The 22,830-nt window shown below is 39.3% G+C and overlaps 1 protein-coding gene and 1 long non-coding RNA gene across 2 annotated transcripts in view; one reads left to right on the top strand and one right to left on the bottom strand.

Annotated features, from left to right (window-relative positions):
• The window catches only part of LOC140167927 (uncharacterized), a 78,060-nt gene that overhangs the window by 18,405 nt on the left and 36,825 nt on the right, over window positions 1–22,830 (top strand). The window lies entirely within an intron of this gene.
• On the bottom strand, window positions 2,742–7,175 carry LOC140167926 (uncharacterized). The gene is made up of 3 exons (XR_011861090.1): window positions 6,898–7,175; window positions 5,429–5,552; window positions 2,742–3,503 (listed from the first exon to the last, which is right to left on the bottom strand). It is a non-coding gene; the product is annotated as an uncharacterized lncRNA (long non-coding RNA).

Genomic DNA, 22,830 nt, shown 5'->3' with positions numbered 1-22,830 from the left:
GAATCCTTCTGGCCTCTAATGGCGGCGCCTTTTTTTACCCACAATCCTTCACGTTGCCTTATTCGAGGCCTGAATTCTTTTGGAGTAAAAAAAGAAGAGCACTTTGACAATGGAATTACGATGTCATTAATAATTAATTAGGCTGTTCTGATCATGCGCAGTAGGTCAACACAGGCTTTAGTCTCCTCCTCCGCCAGTAATAATTGAGTGAGTAGGATCAAACCGGCAGCAGAGGAGACTATCATGACGAATTTGCTGTCTACCGTAGATAGCCGATAATTACAAGTAATTTTCATAGGCCTATGCATAAGATAAAAAAGAACCCAAAATGCCCGTATCGTGGGGATATTATATAATAAATATGCTCTTGAAATAAATATGGCATGATTTTCTAAATATTAGGCAATCATCATGAGAAATTTAAATATGCCCCTGGGCTGAATAGCTCTCATTTTCTTCAGAAGTGGGAGGGTCCCACATTTTCCAAAAGTCGGCGTCAATAAAATTGCGACCCCTTCCCTATTTCGGCAACAAAGATTTTATGACCCCCATAAACAGGCTCAAAATTGTATTAAAATCAGTCTTTTAAAATAAACACACTATCTGTGGTCAACTTGTGACTCCCTACATTTTGGGCATCAACAATTTTATGACCCCCCCTCCCCTATTTTTCTCCCAAAAAATTATGACCCCCCCCCCCCTATATTTGGGACCCCCACGTCCGAAGAAATTGATAGCCCCTGAATGACTGCACTAACCATTTTGATATGTCCAGTGGGGGCCAGGATTTTTTTGGGGAGGGGCATAAAAATGAGGGGGGAATCAAAGATGAAAAACATTTGCCTAAAATTTTCTCAGTATAGTCAGTAGCCAAAATGTTTGAAATTCAGTCTCCAAATTTTTGTTCAAGAAAACAAATTAAGACAATTCAGTTGCGTTAAATTTGGCCAAAATATTTGGTAGGCCTATATCCAAATTTCTTTTTTAAAAAAATGGTTTTGATTGGTCAAATTCTCCAAATTCTCTGCAGCACCCCCACAAATGGCCATTTTCCCCTCATCAGAACAAAACATTTTTCCCCTAGCAATTTTACAAATTTGTAGGTTTTTTCATGTTCCATAAAAAAAACCTCAACCATTAATTTATTGATCAGTCCTTACACCAGAAAACAAACACATAGATACATGTAAATTTGTATTATTATTCATTGTCATTTTATTTTTCTAAGACATAACTAACATAGTGCAAAAACACATCGAGTAGTCCAACATGCAGTCAGTGTATAATTCAATCAAAAATACATGATTAAACAAGTCTTACATTTTTATAATAAAAACATTATTTAAAATTAGAACATTTTACTGGCAGTGTCGAAACTGTATTATTTTGAATAGGCATACTTAACATTAAACATAATTTTTAAAGGAATATCAACATTGAATAATAGGCCATGCCATTTAATAGTTTGTCTCAAAGAATAGTTTGTCCTTACAAGAATCATAATAAAGCAGCCAGCTTATAAATTACATTGTGGTACAATGTAGGTAGTCAAACAGGAAATAGCAACATTCAAAGCATTGTACAATGTAGGCTACACTTCACATTCGGCGGAGGTAGAATAGCCTATTCATAAAATTTTAAAGAAATATAAATTCCAAGCAAAAAATATATGATCTTTCAGCCCCAATATTTCACAGGGACAATGAGAAAAATATGAACTTAGGGGCTGTGCAGTAATTATGAGCCCTGGGGGAGGGTAAAATTGGGGAGGGGGGGCAAGAATTTTTGGTGAGCCAAAGCGGGGGCAAGCACTTTTGGCAAGCCAAGAGGGGGGGCCAAGCGATTTTGGCACACATTCATGGCGCGCCTTTTAATAAAATGCTCTAAAAAGGCTTAGGAAAACAGTACTAAAACGCTTAAATATGCAAATTTTAAAACCATTTAAAGTTTTCAAATTGGGATCCCAAAAAGCAGGCCGAGAGGGGGGGGCAAGCTATTTTTGGCGAGCCGTTTGGAAAGTTTACCCGGGGGGCTCATAATGATTGCACAGCCCCTTACATGTACACTGATACCAAAATCTCCATTTTGATGAAGAAAAGTGGAGATGAGGCTGTTGAGTTTACCATTCTCCTTTATTTCTCAGGACTAGATGAGCAGATGAGAATTTTAAAACAATTTAAACCATTTTAATTTTACAAAGATGAAAAGCATTGGTTTGAACACCCTATAAGGCCTACTTTGATATAAAATTGGATCAATTGAGCCCATATTTATTGGTCGAAGCTACGAGTTTTCAAATATTGGGACGAGGCGTAGTCGAGTCCAATATTTGAAAACTCATAGCGAGACCAATAAATATTGGGCGTAAAAGCATCAATTTTATCATTATTATGTTTTAGATCAAATATTTTCACACACTTGGATTCATCAAAACATAATATTGACTGGCATTGATCCCCAATTTTATTTAGTTAAAACCCTATATTATTGAAAAGTGCATTCTTAATTTCCAAATTTTGATTTTAATTTCACTATCTACAATTACAAAAAAAAAATTGTTAGCTTGTCCATAGATCACTTTCAGAAGTTGGGTCAGTGGGACTCGGAAGTTTTAAAAAAAAAGTACATGTACCGTATTCGTCCGAGTATCAGTACCATGTTTGAGTAAACCCCCAATTGGGATTTTACTTTGGATTTGTAGTGTCCCTGGACCTAGAGCTGAATGCTAGGATCATTCATGGTTGACTTTGTAAAAAACAATAATAATAATAATAACATGATTTCAAAATGCATTGGATTTGTATCCATTTTGAAACCATTAATAGACCATGACATCATTGACATGAATACAAAATTAATTATAACTTTACTTCTTTACATATTTAAGACACAAAACGTTATTTTTAAAGTCAACCATGAATGATTCTAGCATTTGGCTCTAATTTTATTTTTATTTTGTAAAAATTAAAATTAAATTTTCAAAAAAAGAAAGAAAAAGTTCTACAGTCGGTCTGATGAGACAGTTGATCGGACGAGGACAAGCAAACAACTTTTTTTGCCTAATATGAACACTATTAATGAACACTGCTGATTTACCAATAAGATTGTCCAGTCCACAGGTACATACACATAGTACATGCATGACCAACAACACTTCCATCTCTGCTAGAGCTGTAACAGAGTTAATATAGTCTGAATAGGCACATACATATAGTTTATCAAGGTATGGGTGTGGAGTATTTGTAAACTTGATCAGGGTAAGGGTGTGGGCGTGTGGCCCAGGGTGCGATTGTGGTCAGTACATGTATTTCAAAATTATATGAGTTCCACTGTGGTAAAGTCCGGTGGTGGGGGTTCTTCTTTGTTGAAGGTGTATGTGGATTTGCAATGGCCGACGGGTACCTTTTCAGCGAATTTGGTACATATCTCATTCTCTTCTCTTGCTTTAGCTTCTTGCTGCAGGTGGTTCCTTTCAGTTCCAGCAGTACAAGTTCAAATTTCATCTGTAAAAAAATCAATTAAAAATATTTTTAATTTAATACATTTTTCTTACCAAGATTAAATTGAAAAATTAATCTACCAAGCCCACAAAGTGGCATGGAAAGAAAACATATCTTGGGCCCGATTTAGTAGCTTGGGCCCCAGACTTAGTAGTTCAGGCCCCAACTTATTAACTTGGGCACAAGATAGTAACTTGGGCCCTGGCTTTAGTAGCTCGGACCCCGACTTACTAAGTTGGGGCCTTGAGAGTTACTACGTCGGGGCACAAATTACTAAGTTGGGCCCTAAATTACTATTTCAGGGCCCTAAGTTTCTATCTTCAGGCCCCAAATTACTAAGTCAGGGCCCTGTGTTACTAAGCTGGGCCTAAAGCTACTAAGTTAGGGCCCTGAATCTCCTGAGATTATTTTTTCTTTCCTTGCCACTTCTGGAGCTCCATAACAACCTGGAATATTGCAATGCTAAAATGATTCCATGAAATTTAAATGCTCTCATTTGATTTTGATTTTGAATTATGCATACGGTACATATTAAGCCAGGGATTTTTGGGCGGGCTCGCGGGTACCAGGGTTCGATTTAGAGGGGTTTTACATGCACAAATGCATGTAACTTTGGCTCTGTGCATGTAGAATTTTGCCTGTGCATGCAAAATTGTGTGTAATTCAGCCCATTTTGAGGAAAAATTCAGAGTTGTGCATGTAAATTTTATTTTCTAAATCGAACCCTGGCGGGTACCCACCCGAAATTACGTTACCCGGGCAGGAAATACCCTGCCCGGGTGCCCAAATTATAAAAAAAATCCCGGTTTTGTAGTGTCCCAGGACCTAGACCTAAATGCTAGGATCATTCATGGTTGACCTAAAAAAAAAAAATTGCATGATTGTTTGTTTTTAATATAAAAATTGATAATTGTGTACATCCATATCAAAACGATGCACTTGTCGGCTGATACATGTGTCTCATTTCACATAATAGCTAGGAATAAATACCATGCTCATTTTAATTGGAGGTCACTTCCAATAATTACCAAGTCATATGGTTAAAGAATGCTCTCTGTATTCCTAAACCATGTGACTTGGGGATGATTTTTAAGTGACCTCCACTTGAGATGAGTCTGGTATTTATTCCTAGTTATAAAGTGAAATGAGACACATGTAGCAGCCGACAAGTGCATCGTTTTGATATGGATGTACACAATTTGTATTCATTAATGATATCAAAATGCATTCAAATTCAATAAACATCATGCAATTTTATTTTAGGTCAACCATGAATGATCCTAGGCCTAGGTCCAGGGACACTACAAAACCAAAAAATTAAATAACATAAAAAAAAAATAAAAAAATAGATTTTTTCTTTGTTGCAATTTCGGGTACCCGGTTACCCGCCCGAAAAATGCACTGGGAACCCGCCGCTATCCAGGCACAAAATTACCTGAAATGTTGAAATTCAGTAACCAATGTTCATTCTATGTGATCCAATTATGCATAATGCACTTACTTGTAAGCGTTTCAGCAAACACTGTTGCCTTTGTCAACACTTGACGAGGAATGACATTTGATTGAATTATAATAAGAATAATTTGGTATATAATTTTACAGAGAGTAAGTGCAATTCAGCTGCAAGTAGGGGCGACTTGGCCTAAATGATGACTAAGTATTCTGGTCCTTCGATACCAGGGTCAAAATTCATGGGGAAAAGGCAATTCTCCCCAATTCTCCCAAAATAGCTAGCCCCCATGGAAAAAAAATTGTCAATGGCAAAATACACATGAGGGCTATTTTGATTGGAATCGGAATCTGTCAAAAAATAGCTATTCAAAAAAGTATTTTGAGGGCTGCCCGAACATACATTCATTTGCCTTAGACCTTACGGCATAATCCTTCATATAAAAACAATAAAAATTTATTAAACTCATTGTACGTACCAGATTTTTGATGATTCACAGTTGAGTTCTCCATACACCATGATTTGAAGTCACAATGAACATCTCCAGAATGCAGTTGCTGTAACTGTCCAGTTCACTTCAAGTTGACATCACTGATTACAACCTAGTTAAAAAAAAAAAAAAAATTAGATTTTAAAATTGAGCAACTTTTAATAAGAGAATTTTTTTTTTTTTTTTGCGTGAATCAAAGTTGATTCTTGCAAACGTTTGTAGTTTACACAGAAGATGATTTGCTGGAATCAAATGATTCCCGCAAATTTATTCTGCAAGAATCAATATTGATTCGCGCACTGTTCGGTTTTTATTTGGCGGAAATTATTCGGCTTTTGTTACTGCGCGCATCAAAGTCCTTCTCACGATTGCGTAAATTCAAGCGTGCACCAGGGCTGTCAACTCTCACGCACTGGCTGGGAGTCTCACGCATTTGGTCATTTTCTCACGGTCTCACACCAAGGTTGTATAATCTCACACCTATAATATTTTCAGTAATTTCATGGCCAAACTGGAACATGCGCGTTGCGTCCATGTAACATACTAAGCGTGTACGCAATGTAAGACGCGTGTATGCTTTCTTCTGTACCGCGCTATATTCGCGTGTGTTTATCGCGGAGCCACTAGCGTTTATAGTGTTCCAGTTTGGCCAAGAATTTACTGTAAATATTATAGTAAATCTCACGCAAAGAGCTGTAAAATGAGTAACATCTGATGCATCGTAAAAATAATTTGATGTCCCTACCCCCCCACCACACACACACAATTTTTAGATTCTCAAACGTGGCTTACATAGCCATGGGTCAAAATGAACAGTGTATTTGCAAAAAATAATTCTGCCCCGGTAATGGAAGTGTCTCAAGCCTACAGTCTGTCCACATGTACAAACCAAATTTGTGGCATCGGGGTCGATGCTTTGTGTCACACGCGAATGTGACGCGTAAGGAGCGTGGTGCGCCCGCAAATACAAATCAGCGCAGCAGTTGGCGCGCCAAAGAAACTGAAATAAGTATTCTCATACCTCCAGTTTCCGAGGTCTATTTCCGGGTCTATTTACTTTGTACTTAAAGTTGACAGACTGTAGCAATTCCAAAAGTTGACAGCCCTGGCATGCACCGATCATTACATAATGCATAACTAGCGTAAACATTAAGCCCAACCGCATACAAGCCATTCTATATCATTACACGGTGTTATTTTTTCCGCCTTATATAAACCAAACAAACTAAATATATTTATTTTATTGCACCCGTGGTAGGCCTATTTAGGAGTCTAGCCTAGCATGCCTAGCCTCCGAACATGCGAATACTATCAATCATGCTATCGTTTTGCTTTGAAATTCAGTCAATCATGAGTCTTGACACTGTTCTTACCCCGTAAAAGATATGGCCTGTACACAATGAAGTAATCATGCACATCCTATGTATGTTTCAATGACACTTGAATACCATGCTTACCGTATTAAAATCCGAGGCAGTCGGTACTGTAGTTTGTACGGTGTGAATGCATGTCATCACTGTGGTGAGTGGTGACGATCTTTCCTCCTCAAAATCAAGGCAACTATTATGACTTGACGGCTGCAAATGGTCTCAGTGTGTTGCAAATATAAAAGTGTTTCCCATGAATACTTTCAAAGACATATACATCATCGCAAAGTTCATTAAAAAGTGAAAATTTGAGAAATATGTAATGGCGATAACAACGGTAACTCAAAATTGACGGCAAAGAAGGTTTAAAACGGGGATCCGATCCGCTTATGAAAAATGAAGACGCGTACGCGACGAGTGGATTTTAGCTGATTTTGTAGCTAGTTGTTAATTTGTTTGTTCGCTACATACAGGGAACTTAAAAATACACTGCCGAGTACTGGTTAAGCGTCAGATCAGGGCTCTGAAGTGTTTATCAGGTTTATGATTCCGCGTCTACGCGCGCAATGACGTAATCAAAATCTACTAAATATTCATATTTCACTGCTCCTGTTTTAGAACGTTGTTTGCTCCAGTCCTCAATACAGCACAGTGGAGCGGCCGTGCGTGAGTATTCGAGGACTGGAGGATCGAGTCTAGCTTGGTGCTGCCACTGATTATCATTGAACCCCACAGGCAACATGCCCACCTTCCTCAGTATGTTTTTCAATCATATAAGGCAAAGTTTATTCTTGCACTGGGAAATGACCAGATAAGTGCATGACATCACAGGAACCTTGAGGGGAATCCCCATACTGAAATGTGTAATAACATGTATTTGTGCCCCTGTGGTTTTGGAGTTAAAACTTGACCACTATTAACTTATAAAGTAGGAAGTGGGGATACGCATCCTGCACAAGAACAAACACAATGGGGAACGATTGCTCACAACAAGAGGAAACTGAATATAAAGTCTGCACAAAAAGTAACTCAGCTGTTATAAATACGCCTAGAGATTCAGAACTAATAATTGTTTTCATAAAAAGAAGGATGATTCGCGTATTTTGATACCCCATTTGTCCAATTTCGTTTAATATTGACAATACAGCAGTGTTTTGAAAGAAAAATACCTCAATTTAAAAGTTGCAGTTTATTGATTTAAGCGTGAAGATAATGGCGGGCTTTACGTGTTTACAGTGCTGGCATTATAACCATTGATCGCTGTAAACTGCAACTTTTAAATTCGGGTATTTTTCTGTAAAAGCACTAGGCCTACTGTGTTGTTAATATTGACCGATATTTGACGAATGGGGTATCAAAATGCGCGTAAATAAATCATGCTTCTCTCTATGTTGAAATATTGTGAAAACAATTATTAGTTCTGAATCTATAGGCGTATTTATAACAGCTGAGTTACTTTTTGTGCAGACTTTAGTAAATAATAAAGAAAGAACAGTTTACCAACCCAAAGTGTTACAATTAAACAAGGCAATAAAACAAGACTACAAATAACCACAAATCCCGACCGGCACACATGGTCTCTTATGTTTTTTAGTCCATATTTTTGCCTTTATCTCAATTTCAAATTTGCCGCCTTTGCCCTGCATGGACCAGATACAGTAGTGTCACATATCACAAGTGGGACAGCTATCAACCTGTTTAGATAACTCAAGTACTGTACAAAGTGGTCATCAGGGGGCAGAAGTACATGTTTTGTAAACAATACAATTTAGGGGGATGGGTCATTAGTCCCAAAAGGGTTAAAGTTAGGGTTTAAGTGTTTTAGGTTAGGATTAGGGTTAGAATAATGATAGGGTTGGGATTAGGGATAGTCGAGTTAACTCAATCGATAAAACATTCAACTATGGTGCAAAAAGGCTGCGGGTTCGAATTTAGGGGTGGGTCATTAATCCTTAAAGGGTTAAAGTTAGGGTTTAGGGTGTTTTAGGTTAGGATTGGGGTTAGAGATAAATGATAGGGTTAGTATAAGGAATAGTTAAGGGGGTACTACACCCCTCAATAAATTCGTGTATATTTTTGAAAAAAAAAAAAAAACTAATAACACACTGGTAACAAAAGTTATGTATATTATAGGGCGAGGAATCCAATTACTACACTGGAATTTTAGAGACCCAAGACAAGCGGTTTGTTATTTATGATAAGAAATAAGATACCGCTAGGATGTACCTCATTTTCTATCATATATACTAAACTGCTCGTCTTGAGTCACTGAAATTTCAGTGTAGTACTAAGATTCCTTGCCCCAATAATATACATAACTTTTGTTACCAGTGTGCTATTATTTTTTGAGAAAAATGTAAAAATAATCACAAAAATACCGCAGGGGTGTAGTACCCCCTTAAGTTAGCTCAATTGATAAAACATTCAACTATGGTGCGAAAGGTTACGGGTTCGAATTTAGGAGGTGGGTCGTTGGTTATAGTCCGGTGGCAGAGCAAGGTTAGATGGTTTTGCCAGTTAAAGTAGTTTTCTTTGCTGATTATTACTCTTTGAGTGGTACAAAATAAGATTTTGGGGGATGTAAAATGGTAACCCTTGGGCAATTAGAAATATTCAAGATGGCCGCTATTGATAATAAATAATAGCTCGGTTATTCACTAGTGGTACCAAAATAAATAAGAACTTAAAGTATTTTGTGTAAATTATTTGCCTTTTGGATCCTTTAGATATAAATTATGTACAGTTTTAAATGTGACACTCTCACAATTCAAGAAATTAAAATGGCCGCTGTGTAACGTCATAAGCAAAAACCATTAGTTTCAAGGTAAAGTTCTTTTGCCGGATTTTGTTTCTTACAATAATTAATGCACACTCTAGAATTACGCAGATCCAGTTTGATATTTTACTTCTTCACAATCGCATACAAAATTCCAAGATGGCCACCACCGATTTTGGAATTTTTTTCCAAGGGAGTATGTTGAGTGACAGAAGTTTACACTACACTATCCCCACCACGCCAATGGATCACCACTGTTACGATACCATTGCCAAAGAAAGGTGACCTTTCTTTGATGACCAACTACCGGTATAGACGCATATCACCCATGTCTATAGCTGCTAAAACCTACAACAAGATCCTTTTGAAACGAACCCGGCCTCATGTATACCCACTTGCTGATAAGCAACCAGACTGGTTTCAGACCAGGACGCAGCTGCGCACAGCAGATCCATATACTGCGAAGAATTATGGAAGGCTTTAAGGAATACCAGCTCACCTTGACAGTTACTTTCGTTGACTTCAAGAAGGCCTTCGATTCCATCAACAAAACAGTAATGTTCTCAATATTGCGTCACTACGGCATTCCGAGCACTTTGGTCAGTGCCATAAAGGTACTTTACAGTAACTCCAGCAGTGCAGTTATGATTGACGGGGGCATCTCTGAACGTTCGATGTAACAACAGGAGTCCTGCAAGGCGATGTATTGGCTACCTTTCTCTTTGAATATATTATTATATTTGTTGACTACCTTTTGGGAACGGCGTCTGGACCAGACTCCGGAGTTGTGACCTGTCCTCGTCGATCAAGAAGATATCCTGCTAAATGACCTGGACTTTTCTGATGATATCGCTCTCCTTGAGTCTTCCACCCCACGGGCCCAGTCTCAACTCTACAGGACCGCAAATGCCGCAGGAGACCTTGGACTTATAATCAGCGCACCCAAAACAGTATATGACCATCAACTGTCAACCCCAGCCTCCTCTCCAAGTGTACGGAAACCCCATTAAGCATGTAACCGACTTCAGATACCTAGGCTCCATGATGGAGTCCAGTGCTAGTAACATGAAGAGACGGAAATCTCTTGCTTGGACAGCCTTCTGGAAATAAGAGCAACTGTGGAAAAGTCCTGCCACCACAATTTTCACTAAGGTTAAACTGTTTTCACACAACATGCGTCATAGAGCTTCACAGTTTTACTATACGGCTGTGAGTCGTGGGTTATCTCTAAGGATATGGAAAATAAAATCAACTCATTTGGCACATCCTGCTACCGTATTATGCTGAACATCAAGAGAGTAGACAGAGTACCAAATTTTACCATCTACAATCTGACAGAGACAGCGCCACTTGTTGAGAAAGCCAGGACTCGTCAACTGAAATTTGTAGGGCATATACTCCGCTTGCCTGACGATGAGTCAGTTAAAGAGTATGCATTGTATGTCCCAACTCATGGCAAGAGGAAACCGGATGGCAACGAACCTCCAGTGTCTTTTGGGACAGCATGCTGAGTCAAGGTCAACTATCAGCAATGGCTCAAGACCGATGTAGCTGGAAGAAATTTGTAGTCGCCTGCTCCGCAGCCGAAGGATGATGATGATGATGTTGATGTATTCTATTGCTAAAATGTTTTGAAAGACAAGTAAAACTTTATGCAAATGGTTGAGAATGAAGTTGTGTTGTTAAATAGCAAGTAACGTATGAGTATGATATGCTATGCAAACCATTCAATATGTTAAGAAAAGACAGTTACAGTGAGCATACATTTCACTACTCACGGGACGACATCATGGCAATTTAGGATCACTGAAGCATGTCAGTTCACAATCCACATGCATATATTACATATTGAGCCACAACTAACAATAATGCGCACTAAAAACACTATAATTATTTGTTTTGTCACTACAAATCATTTAAACGTTATTTCAGAGTTAAGTGTCGGCCATTTTGAATACCTCGAATTGTCCAAGGGTGACAATTTTACACCCCTTGGAATCTTATTCTAAACAACTCAAAGATCATTTATCAGAAAAAAAACAACAACTTTAACTGCCCAAAACACTATGATACCTTTTGTCACTAAAACACCATTTGAATGCTATTTTAGAGTTTCGTGTCGGCCATTTTGAATATCTCGAATTGCCCAAAGGTGACCATTTTACACCCCCTAGAATCTTATTCTACACCACTCAAAGATCATTTATCAGCAAAAAAAAAAACTTTAACTGCCCAAAACACTATTTGGTATGATATCATTTGTCACTAAAACACCATTTGAATGAAATTTCAGAGTTACGTGGCGGCCATATTGAATATCTCGGATTGCCTAAGGGTGACGATTTTACACCCCTAGAATCTTATTCTACACCACTCAAAGATCATTTATCAGCAAAAAAACAAACATTAACTGCCTAAAACACTATAGTTATTTAGTACGATACCATTTTTTAACTAAAACACCATTTGAATGCTATTTCAAAGTTTCGTGTCGGCCATTTTGAATATCTCGAATTGCCCAAGGGTGACAATTTTACACCCCTAGAATCTTATTGTACACCACTCAAAGATCATTTATCAGCAAATAAACAAACTTTAACTGCCCAAAACATTATTTGGTATGATATCCTTTGTCACTAAAACACCATTTGAATGAAATTTCAGAGTTACGTGGCGGCCATATTGAATATCTCGGATTGCCCAAGGGTGACGATTTTACACCCCCTAGAATCTTATTCTACACCACTCAAAGATCGTTTATCACCAAAAAACAAACATTAACTGCCTAAAACACTATAGTTATTTATTACGATACCTTTTGTCACTAAAACACCATTTGAATGCTATTTCAAAGTTACGTGGCGGCCATCTTGAATATCTCGGATTGCCCAAGGGTGACGATTTTACATCCCACAGATTCTTTTTCTACGCCACTCAAAGATCAATAATAAAAAAAAAAAAAAAACTTTAACTGCCAAAACCATCTAACCCAAAAAATGTGGTGTTTGCAGCCGGACTATTAGTATATGCTCTCGTGTAAAAACTGAGTTAGCTTGAAATTCCCCGGGACAAAGGACTTGCTGCGAAGGTCAATTGTGGAATGTTCGGATGTTTGCTCCCTAACTGCAAGTCCCTGTGTTGTTGTTGTTTAATGTTTTATGGAATGAAATGGGGCCGTACCCGTAGTAGTCAGCGACAACCTGTAAAGTGTGCTGAGGCTTGTGGATCAACGTCTAGGCGTTGTTTGTGCCTGACTATAAATCACTGTGTGTTTGTTTATTTTATTATGCTATAGGGTTAGGTTTAGGTCTATGTCAAGAGTTAGGATTAGAGTCAGGTTTATGTTAGGATTAGGGCTTAGATTATTATAGGTTAGGTTTAGGGTTAGGATAAGGGCTTCGGTTTTAGGTTAGGGTTAGGGTGAAGTTTAGGTTAGGGTAAGGATTAGGGTTTATAACTAAGTTGTCAGACTAATGACACTTCATGCTATCCACCTGTAACAAAACAATTTTTTGTAACTTGAACAGCGTCATTTTGGTCCAATTTACTGTGACAAACGTCCATATTAATTTTGTGGCTGCTTTGTTTTAAAGCTAGTGGGGTGGCAAGAGCCATAGTTTTCCAATATTAGCCATTTAACTGAAAACAACTGCAGTGGTGGCACTATATGGGGGACAAGAGGGGTCATTTGCCTATATTTTGCCCCCCCCCCCCCCCACTTTTGAGGCATAAAACACAAAATCACACACATTTTTCACTTTTTGAGGCAATTTTGTGCAAAATAACTTGATTTTGCCCCTCCTGAAATTCATTTTGCTATAACATTTTGAAACATTGTAAAAATATTGCTGTAGTGTGTTTTCATACATAACGTTTTAAAATATTTTCATGACCTTTACATAACCTGACATTTACTAAAACGTTTTTACCAAATCGAAAACCCCCAAAATATAACCTGTTTAAAACGTTATTTAAACGTTATGTGTTTGCTGGGTACTTTAGCAAAATGACTCTATTGACCCTTGTGTGACATTTGACCCCATTGTAGCACTTTAAAAGAAAGTAAATAAACGAAAGAATCAGAAGAAGACTAAGAAGCAGATTTGACAGCTCAACAGTATATTGGTTGACTTAATAATAAAAGTTGTGTGATAGGCCTATAAATAAAACCTGACAGTGCACCTATAGGCTTACTTTTTGAAGAACTATTAGAATTAATCCACACAGGGTTTTTTGGGGTTTTTTTTGTTATAACATGAAACTATTGGTATTAAGAAACATTTGTGAAATTGGTCATGGATTTACAGGGTGTCCCAGAAAAAATTACCGAGTGAATAAAATTGAACGTAAGTCGAGAAATAGACATCAGAATCAAAAATTAAAAATGTAGAGCATAGCCTATTTTATTGTGCATCAATGCAGTTCATTCCAAGTTTGATCAACAGGTACTATTTGTTTCATATACTCGCTCACCGCTTCCTAAATTTTGTGTATCTCATTAAGTTTAGTCCACATTATCTATTTTTTAATCTGACGGGGTTATGTTATTCATGCTTTCACTGAAGATGAATAACAGTTTGTCCGAGAAAACTTTGATTTCTGCAATTGGAAGCTTTCTAACTTACATTGTTGAGGTTGTGCAAATATGTTATATTTTAACTTTTCAAAAAACCTTTGAGCCAAGAATGACAACGATCAAGTGCTTACAGCTTTGCGTGTGATTTTTGATACCATGCAACATTAATGTTGAAGTTTTAAATGATTTAAACTTTGCATTACAATTTCTTGGAAATATTCCAAAAACATTAATGTGTGTGAGAAATTTTTAAGCCAGCTGGAATTGTTTGTGCAACAATTCTTTATCAAACATTTATATCAACTTTAACGAAAAAAGATATTTACAAATACCAAGCATCATCTTACATGCAAGCTTTCATTTTCAACATCGCGAAGGTTTTCAAATCCTAATTAAATGTTTTGCAAGATACAAATTGTTTAAAAAGAATGAAAAGGACTTCACCAAACAAAATATGAAGCCCATTGACAGTTATAATAGCCACTAGTGCGCATTGTGTTGAATGATTTTTTTTTCAAACTTGGAATGAAGTGAATTGACGCATGCGTTATGTAATCGCTCAATCAGTCAACCGATTCCAGTAAAATTAGTATATGATATGGGGAATAAGATGGGCTACACGTTGATTTATAGATTTTTGGATTCTGATGTCCATTTCTCGACTTGCATCCAAATTCATTCACCCGGTAATTTTTTCTGAGACACCCTGTATTAGTTAGAAAACTTCCTCTGCATGGATTTCAAATTTGTCAACACGAAACTATACTGGTATTTATAAGGAAACATTGACGTGGACATGTGTGTGTTATAAAACAAACAATTACTTCCACTATGCTGATCAATTTGTCTTTATATAGGTGATCTGTGGCAATAACATGGCAACAAATGTGTCACAAAGAAAAATAGGAAATTTCGATAAGTTATTAATAGACCTACTCTATCATTATTTGTAGGCCCTACTTGTTTTTCTATCTTAGTTTTGCTTTTGCAATCTCAAAATATTAAAGAGTGGTCCACATTTTAGTAAAATAAGAACAAAATATTTCACATTTTCCGTTACCTGACTGGTAGGAGAAGGTTGGTGTTAGTAACTTTAGATGATAATACCCTAACGCCCAATTGCTTTTTGGTGAATGGGAGGTAGCTAAACAGATTACTAACAGAGCCTATAATAGATTGAGAACTTGTAGTTGTTGAGAGCAGTTACGTGATGAAAATTGGGATCACCAATTTCTCTGGTTATACTTTCTCAGATCCCTGCTTTTCTAAACCTTGACATCCAAGTCACGTCAGCAGCGCCGATTCGAAATACTTACAGCAGAAGTAGTTGGACATGACTTGCAGAGATCAGGATAAAAATAAATCGAGAAGCAAAAAAAAAAAACCAAAAAAACCACCAAAACAACAACAACAACAACAACAATACTATCCCAGTGCTCTAATACCTAGAACCGAGGCTGGCCATAGGGTACAACATAAAAAGTCAAAGTTTTGCGATATGTTCTCAAAATATCAAGAAATATTTTTAAAACCACTAAACCAATACCCATATGAATGCTAGGCTTGTTTATACTCATTTAAATGCATTTTCATGCTAATTCCAAATATGGTCATGAATATTTACCTCTCTGACAAATTTGAATATTTAAAACTTTGGAACTTGTCATCTGCAGCCTTAACACTGCATGGAGAGAGTTAAGGCGACACTCCCTGGATCATCAGGTCTACCCCATTTAACGACTGGAAATGTATAAAGCCAAACTTATATAGTGACACTCCCTGGATCATCAGGTCTACCCCATTTAACGACTGGAAATGTATGAAGCCACACTTATATAGTGACACTCCCTGGATCATCAGGTCTACCCCATTTAACGACTGGAAATGTATGAAGCCAAACTTATATAGTGACACTCCCTGGATCATCAGGTCTACCCCATTTAACGACTGGAAATGTATAAAGCCGGAACTTGTACAGTGACCCTCCCTGGATCATCAGGTCTACCCCATTTAACGACTGGGAATTTATGAAGCCAGAACTGGTATAGTGACCCTCCCTGGATCATCAGGTCTACCCCATTTAACGACTGGAAATGTATGAAGCCAGAACTTGTATAGTGACACTCCCTGGATCATCAGGTCTACCCCATTTAACGACTGGAAATGTATAAAGCCGGAACTTGTATAGTGACACTCCCTGGATCATCAGGTCTAACCCATTTGAAGACTGGGAATTTATGAAGCCAGAACTTGTATAGTGACACTCCCTGGATCATCAGGTCTACCCCATTTAACGACTGGGAATTTATGAAGCCAGAACTTGTATATTGACCCTCCCTGGATCATCAGGTCTACCCCATTTAACGACTGGGAATTTATGAAGCCAGAACTTGTATAGTGACACTCCCTGGATCATCAGGTCTACCTCATTTAACGACTGGAAATGTATAAAGCCAGAACTTGTATAGTGACCCTCCCTGGATCATCAGGTCTACCCCATTTAACGACTAGAAAATGTATGAAGCCGGAACTTGTATAGTGACACTCCCTGGATCATCAGGTCTACCCCATTTAACGACTGGAAATGTGTGAGGCCAGAACTTGTATAGTGACACTCCCTGGATCATCAGGTCTACCCCATTTGAAGACTGGGAATTTATGAAGCCAGAACTTGTATAGTGACCCTCCCTGGATCTTCAGGTCTACCTCATTTAACGACTGGAAATGTATAAAGCCAGAACTTGTATAGTGATACTCCCTGGATCATCAGGTCTACCCCATTTAACGACTGGGAATTTATGAAGCCAGAACTTGTATAGTGACCCTCCCTGGATCTTCAGGTCTACCCCATTTAACGACTAGAAATGTATGAAGCCAGAACTTGTAAAGTGACACTCCCTGGATCATCAGGTCTACCTCATTTAACGACTGGAAATGTATAAAGCCAGAACTTGTATAGTGACCCTCCCTGGATCATCAGGTCTACCCCATTTAACGACTAGAAAATGTATGAAGCCGGAACTTGTATAGTGACACTCCCTGGATCATCAGGTCTACCCCATTTAACGACTGGAAATGTGTGAGGCCAGAACTTGTATAGTGACACTCCCTGGATCATCAGGTCTACCCCATTTGAAGACTGGGAATTTATGAAGCCAGAACCTGTATAGTGACACTCCCTGGATCATCAGGTCTACCCCATTTAACGACTGGGAATTTATGAAGCCAGAACTTGTATAGTGACCCTCCCTGGATCATCAGGTCTACCCCATTTAACGACTGGGAATTTATGAAGCCAGAACTTGTATAGTGACCCTCCCTGGATCTTCAGGTCTACCTCATTTAACGACTGGAAATGTATAAAGCCAGAACTTGTATAGTGACACTCCCTGGATCATCAGGTCTACCCCATTTAACGACTAGAAATGTATGAAGCCAGAACTTGTATAGTGACACTCCCTGGATCATCAGGTCTACCTCATTTAACGACTGGAAATGTATAAAGCCGGAACTTGTATAGTGACACTCCCTGGATTATCAGGTCTACCCCATTTAACGACTGGAAATGTATGAAGCCAGAATTTGTATAGTGGCCCTCCGTGGATCATCAGGTCTACCTCATTTAACGACTGGGAATTTATGAAGCCAGAACTTGTATAGTGACCCTCCCTGGATCTTCAGGTCTACCTCATTTAACGACTGGAAATGTATAAAGCCAGAACTTGTATAGTGACACTCCCTGGATCATCAGGTCTACCTCATTTAACGACTGGAAATGTATAAAGCCAGAACTTGTATAGTGACCCTCCCTGGATCATCAGGTCTACCCCATTTAACGACTGGGAATTTATGAAGCCAGAACTTGTATAGTGACACTCCCTGGATCATCAGGTCTACCCCATTTAACGACTAGAAATGTATGAAGCCAGAACTTGTATAGTGACACTCCCTGGATCATCAGGTCTACCCCATATAACGACTGGGAATTTATGAAGCCAGAACTTGTATAGTGACACTCCCTGGATCATCAGGTCTACCCCATTTAACGACTAGAAATGTATGAAGCCAGAACTTGTATAGTGACACTCCCTGGATCATCAGGTCTACCTCATTTAACGACTGGAAATGTATAAAGCCGGAACTTGTATAGTGACACTCCCTGGATTATCAGGTCTACCCCAGTTAACGACTGGAAATGTGTGAGGCCAGAACTTGTATAGTGACACTCCCTGGATCATCATGTCTATCTCATTTAACGACTGGGAATTTATGAAGCCAGAACTTGTATAGTGACCCTCCCTGGATCATCAGGTCTACCCCATTTAACGACTGGGAATTTATGAAGCCAGAACTTGTACAGTGACCCTCCCTGGATCATCAGGTCTACCCCATATAACGACTGGGAATTTATGAAGCCAGAACTGGTATAGTGACCCTCCCTGGATCATCAGGTCTACCCCATTTAACGACTGGAAATGTATGAAGCCAGAACCTGTATAGTGACACTCCCTGGATCATCAGGTCTACCCCCAGTTAACGACTGGAAATGTATAAAGCCGGAACTTGTATAGTGACCCTCCCTGGATCATCAGGTCTACCCCATTTAACGACTGGAAATGTATGAAACCAGAACTTGTATGGTGACACTCCCTGGATCATCAGGTCTACCCCAGTTAACGACTGGAAATGTATAAAGCCGGAACTTGTATAGTGACCCTCCCTGGATCATCAGGTCTACCCCATTTAACGACTGGAAATGTATGAAACCAGAACTTGTATGGTGACACTCCCTGGATCATCAGGTCTACCCCATTTAACGACTGGGAATTTATGAAGCCAGAACTTGTACAGTGACCCTCCCTGGATCATCAGGTCTACCCCATTTAACGACTGGGAATTTATGAAGCCAGAACTAGTATAGTGACCCTCCCTGGATCATCAGGTCTACCCCATTTAACGACTGGAAATGTATGAAGCCAAACTTATATTGTGACACTCCCTGGATCATCAGGTCTACCCCATTTAACGACTAGAAATGTATGAAGCCAGAACTTGTATAGTGACCCTCCCTGGATCATCAGGTCTACCCCATTTAACGACTGGGAATTTATGAAGCCAGAACTTGTATAGTGACCCTCCCTGGATCATCAGGTCTACCCCATTTAACGACTGGGAATGTATGAAGCCAGAACTTGTATAGTGACCCTCCCTGGATCATCAGGTCTACCCCATTTAACGACTGGGAATTTATGAAGCCAGAACTTGTATAGTGACCCTCCCTGGATCATCAGGTCTACCCCATTTAACGACTGGGAATTTACGAAGCCAGAACTTGTATAGTGATACTCCCTGGATCTTCAGGTCTACATCATTTAACGACTGGAAATGTATGAAGCCAGAACTTGTATAGTGACACTCCCTGGATCATCAGGTCTACCCCATGATGATCCAGAAGCTGGAAATATAACGACTGGGAATTTATGAAGCCAGAACTTGTATAGTGACACTCCCTGGATCATCAGGTCTACCCCATTTAACGACTAGAAATGTATGAAGCCAGAACTTGTATAGTGACACTCCCTGGATCATCAGGTCTACCTCATTTAACGACTGGAAATGTATAAAGCCGGAACTTGTATAGTGACACTCCCTGGATTATCAGGTCTACCCCAGTTAACGACTGGAAATGTGTGAGGCCAGAACTTGTATAGTGACACTCCCTGGATCATCATGTCTATCTCATTTAACGACTGGGAATTTATGAAGCCAGAACTTGTATAGTGACCCTCCCTGGATCATCAGGTCTACCCCATTTAACGACTGGGAATTTATGAAGCCAGAACTTGTACAGTGACCCTCCCTGGATCATCAGGTCTACCCCATATAACGACTGGGAATTTATGAAGCCAGAACTGGTATAGTGACCCTCCCTGGATCATCAGGTCTACCCCATTTAACGACTGGAAATGTATGAAGCCAGAACCTGTATAGTGACACTCCCTGGATCATCAGGTCTACCCCCAGTTAACGACTGGAAATGTATAAAGCCGGAACTTGTATAGTGACCCTCCCTGGATCATCAGGTCTACCCCATTTAACGACTGGAAATGTATGAAACCAGAACTTGTATGGTGACACTCCCTGGATCATCAGGTCTACCCCCAGTTAACGACTGGAAATGTATAAAGCCGGAACTTGTATAGTGACCCTCCCTGGATCATCAGGTCTACCCCATTTAACGACTGGAAATGTATGAAACCAGAACTTGTATGGTGACACTCCCTGGATCATCAGGTCTACCCCATTTAACGACTGGGAATTTATGAAGCCAGAACTTGTACAGTGACCCTCCCTGGATCATCAGGTCTACCCCATTTAACGACTGGGAATTTATGAAGCCAGAACTAGTATAGTGACCCTCCCTGGATCATCAGGTCTACCCCATTTAACGACTGGAAATGTATGAAGCCAAACTTATATTGTGACACTCCCTGGATCATCAGGTCTACCCCATTTAACGACTAGAAATGTATGAAGCCAGAACTTGTATAGTGACCCTCCCTGGATCATCAGGTCTACCCCATTTAACGACTGGGAATTTATGAAGCCAGAACTTGTATAGTGACCCTCCCTGGATCATCAGGTCTACCCCATTTAACGACTGGGAATGTATGAAGCCAGAACTTGTATAGTGACCCTCCCGGGATCATCAGGTCTACCCCATTTAACGACTGGGAATTTATGAAGCCAGAACTTGTATAGTGACCCTCCCTGGATCATCAGGTCTACCCCATTTAACGACTGGGAATTTACGAAGCCAGAACTTGTATAGTGATACTCCCTGGATCTTCAGGTCTACATCATTTAACGACTGGAAATGTATGAAGCCAGAACTTGTATAGTGACACTCCCTGGATCATCAGGTCTACCCCAGTTAACGACTGGAAATGTATGAAGCCAGAACTTGTATAGTGACACTAACTGGATCATCAGGTCTACCCTCATATAACGACTGGGAATTTATGAAGCCAGAACTGGTATAGTGACACTCCCTGGATCATCATGTCTACCCCATATAACGACTGGGAATGTATGAAGCCAGAACTTGTATAGTGACCCTCCCTGGATCATCAGGTCTACCCCATTTAACGACTGGGAATTTATGAAGCCAGAACTTGTATAGTGACCCTCCCTGGATCATCAGGTCTACCCCATTTAACGACTGGGAATTTATGAAGCCAGAACTTGTATAGTGACCCTCCCTGGATCTTCAGGTCTACATCATTTAACGACTGGAAATGTATGAAGCCAGAACTTGTAAAGTGACACTCCCTGGATCATCAGGTCTACCCCATTTAACGACTGGGAATTTATGAAGCCAGAACTTGTATAGTGACACTCCCTGGATCATCAGGTCTACCTCATTTAACGACTGGGAATTTATGAAGCCAGAACTTGTATAGTGACACTCCCTGGATCATCAGGTCTACCTCATTTAACGACTGGAAATGTATGAAGCCAGAACTTGTATAATGACACTCCCTGGATCATCAGGTCTACCCCATATAACTACTGGGAATTTATGAAGCCAGAACTGGTATAGTGACCCTCCCTGGATCATCAGGTCTACCCCATTTAACGACTGGGAATTTATGAAGCCAGAACTTGTATAGTGACCCTCCCTGGATCATCAGGTCTACCCCATTTAACGACTGGAAATGTATGAAGCCAGAACTTGTATAGTGACCCTCCGTGGATCATCAGGTCTACCGTACCCCCATTTATGACTGGAAATGTATAAAGCCAGAACTTGTGACACTATAAGCATGATAATTGAGTTGATAATTCAGAACAGAAGCATTCAAAGTTCAGGGGGGACAAGCATATTTAGTGTTGGTAATATTGGGACGTTTGAATGCAAAACAATTTCAATTTCAGAAGAGTATTTGTGACACGATCTGGTCCATGGGGCCAAAGGAGGCATTTTTGATGCCTATTTTCTCATGTATTTTCTTATTTTTTTACTCCATAATTATTTTCACCTTTATCTCAATTTCAAATTTGCCTCCTTTGGCCCCCATGCACCAGATCGTGTCACATTTTAGCCCAAAATTATGTGAATTGCAGCATGCAATGAGTCAATGCAAAGCGTGGAAAAATGTGAATTTTACCATATTTTAGCCCCAAACACATTATTTTTTAGGCTATAAAGGGGTAGATGCACATAAAATTATTTCTTGGGGGGGGGGAACATCATGTAAAAATTTAGGTGGTATGTGTCATCCCATCCCCTGCCACCTATGAAACAGAGTGCAATATCAGCCACTGTGGGTAATAATTGAGGCGGGATAAACAGTTCCAGTGGAATAGATTTCTTTTTGACATGGGGGGGTGGAAACAATTCTTGAAGTATAGTGAATCCAGCATCTTTTGGCGACAGAATAAGTTTATGGTACAAATGCGTGCGAAGTGCGCAAAAAATTTGCTATTTTGAAGCTAAACTGTTTAAATATGGTGCAAAAGTGGAATAAATTAATGCGCGCGAAAATGTGCACTTTTGGAGCCTAAAATGGACATGAGGTTAATTTGGTCAGAAACCCATTTTCAGGCATCAACATGGGGGATAATTGTATGGACCATCCCCCTGGCAAAATATTGGGGGATTTATCCC

This window comes from Amphiura filiformis, chromosome 13 (assembly GCF_039555335.1).
Source record: "Amphiura filiformis chromosome 13, Afil_fr2py, whole genome shotgun sequence".
Taxonomy (NCBI): Eukaryota; Metazoa; Echinodermata; class Ophiuroidea; order Amphilepidida; family Amphiuridae; genus Amphiura; species Amphiura filiformis.
This window is presented reverse-complemented; position numbering and strand designations above follow the sequence as displayed.